Here is a 13940-nt window from a genome sequence, read left to right as displayed (position 1 = left end):
ACCTGTGATCCTGAACATGTCACTACACTCATACACATATCATGGCATCTGCATTCATCACGCATTGCATATCATTTTTCGCAAAAAAATATACACAAAAAACTCATCCATCCTTCGTCCATAACCTGCAGTTGATTTCCCAACAGTCGTATCGGACTTGAAATAGCTATTGGGAGACCATGGATCCGTTGGAGCAAAGTCATATTGCATTGAGAGGAGATGTGGACTCGATGAAAAATCAGCTAGACCAACTTGTGGAAGCTATGATAGTTTCATCAAAAAAGGAAGACAACATTCAGCAAACTGCAGTGGTTGAGAATGTTACGCTGGCTCCAGCAAATGATCCTACCCAACCTCAACTTGTGTGAACCCCGATTGATAACTCTATTGTACAGGAACATCATATTGTTCGAGATTCTTCTTACCAGGATACTGTTGAGTATCACAACTTTGCATTCTCCGTGCCAGATTCCCATGGAACAAGCCTAGTGGTTAATGCTGAACAACCACAAGATGAGGAGATTTCTAAAAGATGCCGCGTGCTAGAGAAAAGACTCAAGGCCATAGAAGGAAAAGATACTCCTGAAGTGAATGCTTTAGACTTGTGTTTGGGACCTGGCCGGGTTATACCCCCAAAATTCAAAGTACCAGAATTTGAGAAGTACAAAGGGGATAGCTGTCCAAAGCACCATTTGGCGATGTTTTGCCGGAAAATGACCTCTCATGCCGATGATGATAAGCTAATGATTCACTGTTTCTAGGACAGTTTGACCGGGGCATCATTGAGTTGGTATATGAAGTTATAAATAAGTCACATTCAATCATGGTTGGACCTAGCTAACGACTTTTTGAAGCAGTACGAATACAATTTGGACATGGCTCCAGATCGCATGCAGTTGAGAGCCTTATCTAAAGAGAGAAATGAATCCTTCAGAGGGTATGCCCAAAGATGGAGAGAGTTAGCGGCTTGCGTTGAGCCACCACTCATAGACAAAGAATTGATGGAATTATTCAGGGACACCCTGCAAAGTCCATACTTCGAAAGGATGATTAGCAGTGCAACATCAGACTTCGCTAACTTAGTGACAATTGGAGAACGCATCGAGAGTGCCCTAAAAAGTGGAAGAATCCAAGGCGCCTCGAGCAACCAAGCTAGCAAGACAGAATCCCTCAGTGATTCCCAAAAGGAAGAAGATGATGAAACAAATGCAGTCATGGCAGATGTTGGGTAGTCTCACGACGCACCAGCCATACCTTATGGTTCTCCACCTTCTCAACAATCACCATCTCCAACACCATGTTATCCTTATAGGCAACCGGTAAGGCCAATAGCACCATTCAAGCAACCATGGATTGTTCCTTATACAAATCAAAGACCTCGTGGTCAAGGATATCAGAATCAGCATCTGAACCAGCATAGGCCTCGAAACAATCTGGAAAGAAGGAATGCTCCTCTCGATCCAATTCCTATGTCATACAGTCAACTTCTTCCATACCTGATTCAAAGCTCGCTGGTGGAGCCCAAGTCTCTCAGGCCATTGTCAGAACCATACCCACCTGGATATGATCCTGATGTGCAATATGGATATCATGCCGAAACAATAGGGCACTCAACTGAAGACTGCAATGCTTTCAAGGCTAAAGTGCAACAATTGATCGACAAAAGGTACATATCCTTTTCAGAAGGAAGCTTGTTGGTGCATGTTAACCTCTCGTCAGAATGAGTTCAAAGATTTCGTAGAGTATCTCCTAATGCCAGTAGTTCAGACATGAAGACATCCTCAACACTGGCAATCGTTGGACTGATTTGTTTCTATTTTTGCATTTGTAGTTTCTTTATTGTTAAAAGCTGCTTGTGTTTAAACATTGTTGTTTTTAATGGTAATATTGATGAAGTAATGATGCATGTTTTGAATTAATTATCTCTGTTAGTACCTTAAGATTGGCATTAATTTTGTAAAACAAATAATGTAATCACCTCTGTTGTTTTAATATGTTGGGTTGAAGAAGTTCAACATCTGGACCAACATGTCATGTAAGATGTCACGACATCGGGACTGTGACATCTCACATGTGTATAAAACTGAATCAGTTAATTCTGGTTTGGTTTGTGATTAATTAGGAGATCTGGTGAATATCCTAACTCCTATGTGAAGATCTTGAAGATTCAATCAGAAGATTTGGTAAATATATTTGGTGAAAATACAGTTTCCAAATATGGAGATCTTTTAGGAAATAAAAGATTGAAGACCTTGATTGTAGCAGAAGAATTCTGCCAGCTTTGTGACAGCAAAAGGGAAGATTTACTGCGATTTCTGAAGGCCCAAATCCAGTTGGGTGGTTAGGTTATAAATAGCAGATTGTAACCTAGGTTTTGTAAGCCTCAAACAATGTAAAATTAGGGGTGTGTGTGAGGTAAACCTCCCAGCCTGTGGGAAGGTTACCAGGTGTTTCTCAGTGCTTGAAAGCATGAGATTATTTGTAACTCAAAGCCTGTAGGCAAGAGTTATTATGTTCTTGAACGAAGCTGTGAAGCATGTTCAAGTTGTCTAAGCATTACATGGTAATTGTAGTGATAGGAATGGAAACTGGAGGTTTCTATCTAGGAGTGCCTAGGTATAGATTGCATTGGGTAGGGATTAAGTGAGGAGTTGTAAACGGGGGAGTTTAACTCTGAATTAATACTGCTAATAGTAGATCTTCTTCCTGGCTTGGTATGCCCCAAGAGTAGGTAATGTTGTACCGAACTGGGTTAACAATTATTGGTGTTTTTACCTTTTGCACACTATATTTTGTCTGTTATAACTCAGTTTGTTTCTAGTCTGTTTATGAAAAGAATGACAGACTTGACACATAGCCTGCAGTCTGATTGCAAAACAGAATGTTATGACATTCATTATTGACTGCTGTCGTATAGACTGGTTGGTCTGTTATAGTTCAACCTTCTGTAATGTTGGAACATGTGATGTTCAAATCAATGTTGAGACATCATGCTGATAACTGGGCAGGATCATTAAACATAAGTGCTATATTTGATCTCTACTGTGTCTTTGCACTAGATGGAAAAAACTGGATGTTCTTCTTTCCATGGTGATATATTAGCAGATGTCTTGACATCTGTGACAAAGTGCATATGAGTACTGGGTTTTAATTGTTATAACTGTCTTGCTGTATTAGTAACAATGTTGGATCAGATGTCATGACTTCGTGTAGAATATCTGAACTCTGACTATACCAGAATTTCAATCTCGCATTCGCTCATTTTTCTTCTCTTATATCAAAAACAAAAAAAAATACATCAGTGTTTCTCCCATTCACTTTTCTTTATCATAACTTTTGTTTTAGCAAAGATTTGAGGGAGGATGACGAAAGAAAGATACCCATAATTGTTGACTATATGCTTTCGGATCAAATCCTACTGATGATGTGCAGACATTGTTTCAAATTCCCAAACACTGAAGAGATAAGGAGTTAATCCCTAGTCAACCACTTTGAGCCTAGAAGTTAGGTGTTTCTTTTGGATGAACAAACCCTTATGTTTAACCTGGGGAAGGGTAGTGTTCAGTTAATCTGACTATGCATTCAAATTACAAGATGAAATATCCCGTATGTGGATCAACTACATGACATTCTTCGCACACATCCTAAAGTGTCGAAGGAACCTTGAAGAATCCAAAAGTTATGACAGTTTCTCTTCAATGACCAACGACTTGGCAGTCACATTCTAAAAAAGGAAATCAATCAAAGAAAAGCCCACTAAGTCAAACACCCGAGAGGCGACTTAGGCAAAAATTAGGGCAATCCCGATGGACTAAAGGCTTCAAAAGCAGTTCAGGAAAAAGTTAGGGATCAAGACAAAAAAAATGAAAGGAGGTCACGAAAAACCCTCAACAAAACAAAACGAGATTCAGTGACCACCATATCCAAATCAAAAGGTCACCAACATCCATAAAGAGCGAAATAAGTGACTGTCATTTCAAAAAGATCTTACACTGTTGAAATCTCGTAAGAGTAAGTATGTGTCGAATTAATTGAATGTAAGATTAGAGATCATCATGAAGAAGGGGTGGGTTAAAATAAACTTTGAGCCTTATATCCTTTTGTTTTAATAACCATGAACCAAGCCACGTTACAACCCTCAAAATACCTAATTGAGGTAGGGTTATTTCCAAAAGCATATTACAGCAAAGTTGCGTAAACTGACTCCTAAAGATTTGCTAATATTCAACATCAATGTCATTATTCTCGCTCTGTCTTTCACACTTTAAATTGCTAAATCAGCATTACATTTGGACTCATGGTCCACTCGTCACACACTATCGCATCATTCCAATAAATGATTCTTTTTCAAAACTTACATGAATATCGCATTAAAATTACCATTTATAAGCGAACAATTTTAATTGCAATTCAGTACTCGACATCATTGAAATTTCAACAAAGAGAAACCAGTGGAACTTTATCATTCACCAGAATCAAGACTACCTCCGAACCTATGAATATGGGGCATGCTACCTAAACATCAGTTGATCATAGGAAGATTACTCCAAGAATTGGCCAGTCTTAAACAATCTCCAAACATCTGTTAATCAGGGGCAAGTCATTTCAAGAATAATTTAATCCAGAGTAAATCATCTCAGAATTCTATTAACTGGGGAAGATCACCTAGAGGTTATGTTGGCCAGGGGCAAACCCCTTCAATGTTCAGTCAGGGTGAGTTAAGTCGCTTCGACGCTCATACTGGGGAAAGCTACCTCAAAAGTATAGAAAAGTAAACCACTTCGAGAGTCGGTTACTCAAGGAAAAATATTTTCATGACTTTAAATTTTGGGGCAAGCCATCTCTAAATTATGGTACAATTGAGCCACATAGGAGCAAGTTTTCTCCATGTTTTCAAGTTGGTCAATCAAAAAGTTTGGTCGCACGTCAGCAACCATAGAGTTCAAGACAAGTGTCGGGGAATCATGATATCATCCCATAAAACAACCATTTGGCAGACAGAAGCCTTTCTGCAAAGAACCTTCTCTTCCAATACCCACGCAGGGGAATTTTGAAAACCTGCAAATCATTACATAAATCATCATCATGCATTAGTCATGTCACTTTGCTCTAAGATAAAACCATGCATATCATAAAATTCATCGGGTCTAACCCCATAACATGAACCTGGCATCAAAAAGCCTTGAAACACAAAATCTGACACCAAAGCCCAAAGTCGCTTGGCCATTTCAAAGTCCAGTTTTCGTCTGGAAATTTATTTCAAAGTCCAGTTCCCCTCTGGAAACTTATTTCAAAAGCCCAATTCCCATCCAGCAACTTATTTCAAAAGCCCAGTTCCGGTCTGGCAATTTATTTCAAAGCCCAGTTCTCGTCTGGCAATTTATTTCAAAGTCCAGTTCTCGTCTGACAACTTATTCTAAAGTCCATTTCCCGTCTAGCAAACTATATCAAAATCCAGTTCTTGTACGACAAATCATTTGCCAAATACCAGTTGTCGTCTGGTAAATTTTCTCTTAATACCAGTTCTCGTCTGGTAAATTTTCTCTTAATACCAGTTCTCGTCTTGTAGGTCACCTATTTCGATACCAGTTCTCGTCTGGTAGTCAATTATTTTCACCAGTTCTCGGCTGGTAGCCTACTTTAAAAATCAGTTCTTGTTAGACAAACAAAAATAAATTCAGTCCCATCTGACATTTCAATTATTTTCACCAGTTCGCGTCTGGTAACATATCCTTCAAGTGCTGGCCTCATCTGGCAGTTCAATCTCCTTCACCAGTTCTCATCTGGCAGTTCCCATTTAAAGTCCAACCTCGTTGGCAATCAAGAATTAAACCCTACAAAAACATCCAATTACCCAGTTGCATTCCCACATGCATCACACGAATCATCCATACATGGTTTTCCTACCAAACAGAAAATTCAAAAAAACACAGTCATATCAATCATCAGCATACTTATGCATAAAATCAAAAAAAAATCATTTGCATTCTCATACACAACCAAATATCCCCAGCAATTGCATACGCACATGCATCTCATGCATCATCCCATGCATGGTATTCCCACCTAAAATGGAACATCATACGAGAATCAAACATAAAATATCAGGATCCAAGGTCATTCATGTATATCTTGGACATTTCTCATTTTCAAATAAAATTATTTCCCTGCATGTGCTCGTAGAATTATTTCTCAGCAAATCATTGTTCAAGTTTATGATTAAAAATGATATTTCCAGCATTTTTCTTTACAATCATTGCTCCCCAAGAAGAGGTTACCCTAAAAAGTCTCTTATGAGCTTTTCCCATGCAGAGCATTTCTAGTAAATCTCCCTCAAAAGGAGTCTTTTCTTAAAAACTTCCCCCGAACTACGAATGCTCTGATTTCCTTATTTAAGGATACGTAGGCAGGAGATTGTTGTATCTTCGCGAGCACCCTAATAAAAAACCTCCCCTTTCCCTTTCTGAGATCCTCATCCATTTATATTTTAAATAATTTTATAACCCAAAGATAACAAACAAACATAAATTAACACTCGAAACGCACATTAGAACTAAAAGGTTCCCGTTGAGTACAACGGACGTAAGGGGTGCTAATACCTTCCCCTTACGTAATCCACTCCTGAACCCGAATATGGTTGTGACGACCATTATTCTATTATTCAAAAGGTTTTATCGATATTTTCCTATCCCTTTATTGGGATAAATAAAGTTCGGTGGCGACTCTGTTCGAACATAAATTTTTTCCGCGACCATCGCGAGGAATCGTATTTTTCGAGATGCGACAAAGGTCATGAGAGCTGCTCCGATAGGCGACCTTTCTCCCTTTTCGTTTTCAATCGATTGTTGCGATTTAGCAAGGCTCCAAAAGTCGAAGCTCTCTCAGAGGATGCTTTGATTCTTCGTTTATTTCATGAGCTTGCGTCTTAGGATCCAGCTGTGGTGGATTTGAATTTAGTTGTTTGTTTAGATTTAGGAGAGTTTGTTGGAATAGAAGAGTTTGAGGCGTTAGGCTAACACAATTTTAGGAGATTAAGGAGCTCCTCCGCCGTTGGCGATGAGCTCCGGCGTGACGGAGTTGAGTAGGGATTTTCTTCGGATATTCAGTGTGAGAAGAACCATGGAGTATGTGCGGGCAATTTGATCCTAAGCGGATCCCTTCCCCCTTTTTTGCTTCAATTAAGGATTGGTTGGGACTTAGGCCTAATCCCTTTCCTATTTTCACCCGTGGGGATATTCTTACGCCCTTGCTGGAAATGGATGTAGGCCATAGGCCTTACACCCCTCAGGCCCAATATATTTGTTATTTGCATTCCAAACAGGATTTACATCCCCCTTGCTCAATTATTCTCTCTTACTTGTTATTATCCCCCCCCCCCCTATTATTTGCTATTGTTTGTTATTTTGATTTTATATTTCACATTGTGTTAACAATATAACATGATTCAATTCTAACTACTAACTCTAACATTTAACCATTAACTTGTGATTCTTTTTATTTTCAACTTTTTATTCATATTTTTGTTTGCTTTGTTGATTAATTCTCCACACTTCAAATCATTGATAGATGTACGTTTCAGTTGATTCAACCTTCTTTGATTCAAACATGTTGATAAATGATCATTGAGTCATTTTTGACACTTTCAATCAATGATACATTATCCCTTAATGCATCATATTTTGAGTCCTTTGATTTGTGGATAGATGGTCCTCAAGTGATTGTTCTTTTAACATTTAACATCTAACATTTATATTATGCAATGCTAACTTCTAACTCCTAACATTTAAATTCTTGCAATTTAATTCTTGTCTATTAGCATTCATGCACTTTATCTTCGTATGATTTTATTGATCATTTGTTATTTATCTTGTTATCTAATCTAAAATGAACAAAAACATGATAAAACGGAAAGGACTAAAAAGACCTAATTTGAGGACTATTGGACTATGGACTTGATGGTTGACCTTAACATTGGACATGGAGTATTATGGACCATATTGATTTTGTGTATGACCTAAGCTCGGAGGCTTAGAGGACTTGTTAGTACCCTTGCATATGGACCTTGGACTTTTGTGATTGACCTATGCAACTTGAAGTTTCTTTGGACTTGTAATCTTTCATTGCAAGAATGACTTTCATTCATGGCATTACCCTAGGAAACATGTTTTGTAATTCCATTATTCACCTGTTAGCTTAGGACACAATGCACACAAAAGGCTTTCTCTTGGGCTACCTTACAACGAGATCATTTATTTCTCGCAATCATCCCTTGTATTTTTCATGTATCCTCTTCCCCATTTTGGTGTACTTTTCTCCTCACTTTCCTTTGTCTGTTGTCGATTGTTAGCCAACCTTAGGAGCTAAGATCATCACCATTTCATAAACAATAAGCAATAAACCCTTGATCCAATGTCAAGCGGCATTTTCTCAAATCAAATTCAAAACACAATAAGATACGATTAGAGTTGTATGTCACGGGCCTTAAGTGGTAGAGAAGGGATGCGGATGAAGTTTTTCTACCCTCATTCTGAGTATTTTGGACACAAGACGTTTGACTTGGTAGTTTGAAATATTCACCTTTACCCATAGTCTTTAGTGCAATTCAAAGTCAAGAACACTATCTTTTCAAAACCTAAAAACAAATCAACTCATCAAATCTTTTGTTTGAGCCTTAGGACATCATTTTTTAAATCTTTTTTCAAGATAAAAGAAACCAACAAACAAATATTTTGTGTCGCGAATTACGTGATTCTGAATTTCTCATTGCACGAATGAGGATACATAGGCACGAGGGACCAAATCATTGGCGAGCACACTAATAAAAAACTCATTTTCCCTCCGTAAACCTTTAGCAAGTAAACATTAAGATAACAACACTCATTCAAGCGAGAGACAATCTAAATGGTTATCATCGAGTACGATGGATGTGAGGGGTGCTAATACATTCCCCTTGCATAATCGATTTCTGAATCCATTCTTGGTTGCGATGATCATTTTTTTAGGATTTTCTTTATATTTTTCCTTTTCTCTTAAAACAAATAAAATCCGATGATAACTCTGTATTTTCCGTGCGGGACAATTGCCAAATTTTTGTGTGAAACCTCTCCCATTATTAGGTGGAGGGGTCGAACCCAAGTGAAATAAGCCTCGGCCCATATATCTGTCATGTTCCATTATGTATGTAGAGTAAAGTAGATAAGAGAATAGGAATTATGTTTTAAATGTTTCATCCAGTTATTTATACAAGGAATATATGGAAAGATAAAAGATCCTAGGATTTTCCTTGTGCTAACCAAAAGATGCGTGGTAGTTGGTAATAAAGAAATACTTGATGAATTGAAATTTTTTTTTTAGAATTGTCGGCAATCTTCCAATTAGTGCATTATGGATCAAGAGTGGTACTTTACTGCTTAGCCAGTCATTATCATGATTCAGGCCAGACGTTGACATTTATTAATTTTGTTTTGTATTCTTCCCAACTGCGTCTACATACTATTGCTAGTATTTGACTCCCACGTTTATGCACGACTGATAATTCACCGACAGACACTTGCCACTTTTCTTAATACCGTTAGTGCCAACTGTCAACCTCTTCCTACCCAATTTCATCCTGTGATTGAGGAAATGCTCAATTTTATACTGAATTTGTTTGAGATTCTTGAAGATGGAATGATTTGAGATTAAAATGTGAAAACAAGAATTTTGAATGATCTGTATATTCATTGATCTGCATGACAGACTTAGTTACATCTCTCTTTATATACATTGACATATGATAAAGTGTCACTAATCCTATAATAATAATAACAATTAGTTACAAGATGTAACCATCCTAGCATATTTCTTACAAATTTTAGTTTAGTCAATTAGTAGTAATAAGCTAATCGATTAAGTGTTATTGAAAGATTGTTGAAATAATTAGTTAATTAATTATAAATAACTGATTATGGATTGAAACCTACTTTGTTAAATTAAATAATTGATTATGAACTGAAACCTATAACTAGTTTTGTTACGATATTGCTCTGATTTAGTTTTCTTTATCTATAAGGAAAATTCTATTTTTGTTAAATAAAATAATTGATTATGTACTAAAACCTTAGAATTAGTTTTGTTAAATATTGCCCTAATTTAGTTTTCTTTATCTACAGGGAAACCTCTATTTTGGTGTGTGTTTCTTCTTTGTTCTGCCTTTTATTTTTCATAAATATTTTAAAAAATTAATTAAATAGAAGTTTGCTACCTTACTAAAAAAAAAGGTGATTGCACAAAAATAAATAAAGAGATTTAAAAGGGAATATTTTGAAAAGAAAATAACAAAATGTCAATTAATACAATAAACAAAAGTTGGAAAGACACGTGTCCGTGTGGACGCTAGTTTCTATAAAGTAAATATTTTGTTTGTATCATTTGATTATAGTTCTTATTCTTATGTTAGAGATTTTATTTTTATAAATACATAATGATAGAGGTTTAGTCCCTCAAACTACTTAATCATTTCATTTAAGATGATAACTAGATTAAGACTACTCTAATCCAGTTTGTCATAAAAAAAATGCTATTGTAGAAGTAGATATTTTACATTGTCACAATTATATTAAACATGTCATTTATGGTGCCATTTAACCCTCCATTTTTAGAATCTAAATTAAAGTTTTGAATATGTACCATTTACTTTAATTGTCTCGTCCCATATTTTTTTTTTGGATTTTTTCGGGGAGGGTATGCCCTTAGACTTCACAATTCATTGAAGGGGCGGAAAAACAGGCCGGGGCCACATGTTTAACACACTACTTTGATCCATTGACCAATTTTTGGCGGGCTTAGGCATGACAGGCCTAAACGACACAATCATCCTATTATATGTCCATAAGCCACTAACTTGATTATCATCAACGAAAACTCCCCCATACATTATCATTTTCCGACAACTTTCTTGATGCACGAGGGACATGTTTCATCCTCAAAAAATATGATTGTTCCAACGCTTCTCTAGTTCAAATCCTCAATGCCTCACTATCAATATCGACGATTGATTTTCATATTTGACTCCTTTAACACCTATTTCCACTTGCCCTTATTGATTTGATTGATTTTTGCATTTGTTTTCAATGACATCAGCTCCTGACTATTGATTTAGGTACATCCAAAAAAATCCCAACAAATACCACAATACTAATTATTCTGGGTCGATCATATCCTCGACGATCTAGCCCATCCTCAAAGATCCGACCATTGTAAGGAAAGAACTCCCCATATTAATATGATCCATGCATGTTTCTTTTCTAGTCCGACCACCTCCAAGCGTAATATCCCAGACCTAGTTCAAGTACATACTAAAGCTTCTGGAACATTCTCATGACCATTAAACCTTAAGTAATCTAGAAGCATGGGATCCATCCCTCCAACACATCCAACAATCTTCCACATTCTACGCCAGAAAGTTAGCAAGTTAACTATTCAACTTTTCTATATATTGAAATGACGTTATTTCAAGTAACAAGTTTTGAACACAATTTGAATACTCACTACAACAAACAAGACCTTAGACAACGCTTTTTTTAGCCTTAGACAGCGCTTTAAAGCGCTGTCTAAACCTCCGCTGCTAAAGGTTTAGACAGCGCTTTTTTAAATCTTAAAAGCGCTGTCTAAGCCCCCCCCCCCCCCCCCCCCCCTTAGACAGCGCTTTGGCCAAAAGCGCTTTATATGACCCTCTTATTTTAAATTTTTTAGGTATACCTTAGACACCGCTTTTGAAAAGCGCTGTCTAAGCCCCACCCCCCTTAGACAGCGCTTTGGCCAAAAGCGCTTTCTAAGACCCTCCTATTTTAATTTTTTTAGGTATACCTTAGACAGCGCTTTTCAAAAAGCGCTTTCTAATCCCCCCCTTAGACAGCGCTTTTTACAAAAGCGCTGTCTAAGGTATACGAAATTTTTTGAAGCTTTTGTTTTAAACCACATTTTTTCCAGGTTTATAAACCAGAATTTCTACCTGTTTTCAACCAGATTTTGACAGACAATTATCACATTTTATATATGCCATTTTGGCCTTTTTTCTACCAATTTTTGGCTAACAAATATATATATATACCAATTCAAACCAATTTTGCCTTAAATGTATCAAAATATATACAAATTTATGTACACATTTACAAGTCATTACATATACTACAAATGTACACATTAATTACACAAATTTATGAACAAACATTGAGCTCTAATATGAATTGACACCACTCCTCTTTGATTTCGTCCACTTGATCCTTTGTATAAAATGCACACTTGAATTCCTCAAAGTACTACATAATAATATAACATATTTTGAATTAATTCCAACTATTTAATTATATGAGATATGTGTAAATATAAAAATAACTCATAAGTTAGAAATACATACATCGGTGGGAATCTTTAATCGGCCCAAAGCAAGAGTATCTCGCATAAACCTCAACATGAAATACCCGCAATCTATTTGATTACGTTGTTGAGGACACTACATATGAAAAAAAAAATGGATTATAAATCCTAAGTTTTATCAAGTGTCATCACTAATATAATAAACAATGTGGTAATTAAAAATATACCGCCACTTTAATCCATGTAATGGAGTTGGCGCCCCTCCTTGAGGTTTGGATATCTCGTTGGGCCCGAAAAGCTTGTAGGACGCTAATAAAATAAAAATGAAGCAATTAGAACAATTCACATAAACTAAGAAAATTTTTGAACATTCTCACTTACGTGTCAATTAGGACCTTCATATCCGGGTATGTTGTCCAATCATTTCCTAACGAGTCAAGATAATACACAATTTCTCGGATAGGATTGATTGCGAGCAACAACCAATGTCCACTGTAATGATTAGGCAAATGTTAGATGGTAACTTGGAAAATAATTATAATAGATGAATTTAGAATGAAATGCTAACCCGGTATTAAACGGTATAAAAACAACTTCTCCGCATCTTTATTGTCCATGAGGATTCGAAGAACGTACTCCGTCACGGTATCCGGTCTACTTAAGATTAAAACTAAGTTGACGGTCGCGGGTGCTAAGAATCCGAATGACACGTCCAAACCATTGGGGCGCATCAATTTGTCATACAAAAACCTAATATAAAAACATCATTAACATCTCTTTTGAAACATAAAGTAAACCGGATTAACATAAAGTAAACATCATTAACATAAGTTGTTTAATTAATAAAACAAAGTAGACCGGATTTACCTAATATATGTATTGACAACGGTGACGCCGATTTCTTCATGACTAAAAACTTGCATGAAGTCTTCATTACCAATCATTTGGTCGTAATCAAAGCCGAAAATCCCTACCTCCATATGTACAGTCCGAACACCTCCGGTCGGTATATCGGTCATCTCTAGAAATATCCTGAGGCACGACCTATACTTGGTGGTAGGTTTTTTCCTAGCTACGGTCTTCTTAGCACCAGAACTTTTTACCCGTGCGGAGGCGTTGCTAACCTCCTTTTTTTGTTGTGCGGAGGCATTGCTAACCTCATTTTCTTGAAGCTACATGTCATATAAATAGTTAGATCAAATTAAGAATGTAACAACTTCCATGAATATATGTCATATAATTGTATATTACCTCTTTTCTTGAAACCGTGGACTCGGTATGCCGTGGAATCGCATTATCTTTTGATTTGGATTTTGTGGGAGTCTATTTAACATAACCAAGGAAAATATGTAAGTAAAATTTTAAGCATAAATTTTAAACTTTGAATATACACATTAAAGTTAACATAAGTTTTAAGCATACCTCATATCCTACGCATATGAGGTTTGTCGGCCATGCAACAAACGAACCTACTGCTTCGTGCACCGTTGTTGCATCCGAATCATCGCTAGGATATGGTAATGCTGCATTCGGCTCAACTGCAATATCAACTGATACCTTCAAACATCCAGCAGGGAGCTCTC

This window comes from Lathyrus oleraceus, chromosome 5 (assembly GCF_024323335.1).
Source record: "Lathyrus oleraceus cultivar Zhongwan6 chromosome 5, CAAS_Psat_ZW6_1.0, whole genome shotgun sequence".
NCBI classification, from domain to species: Eukaryota; Viridiplantae; Streptophyta; class Magnoliopsida; order Fabales; family Fabaceae; genus Lathyrus; species Lathyrus oleraceus.
The sequence above is the reverse complement of the archived record's forward strand: the minus strand, read 5'-3'. Positions refer to the sequence as shown.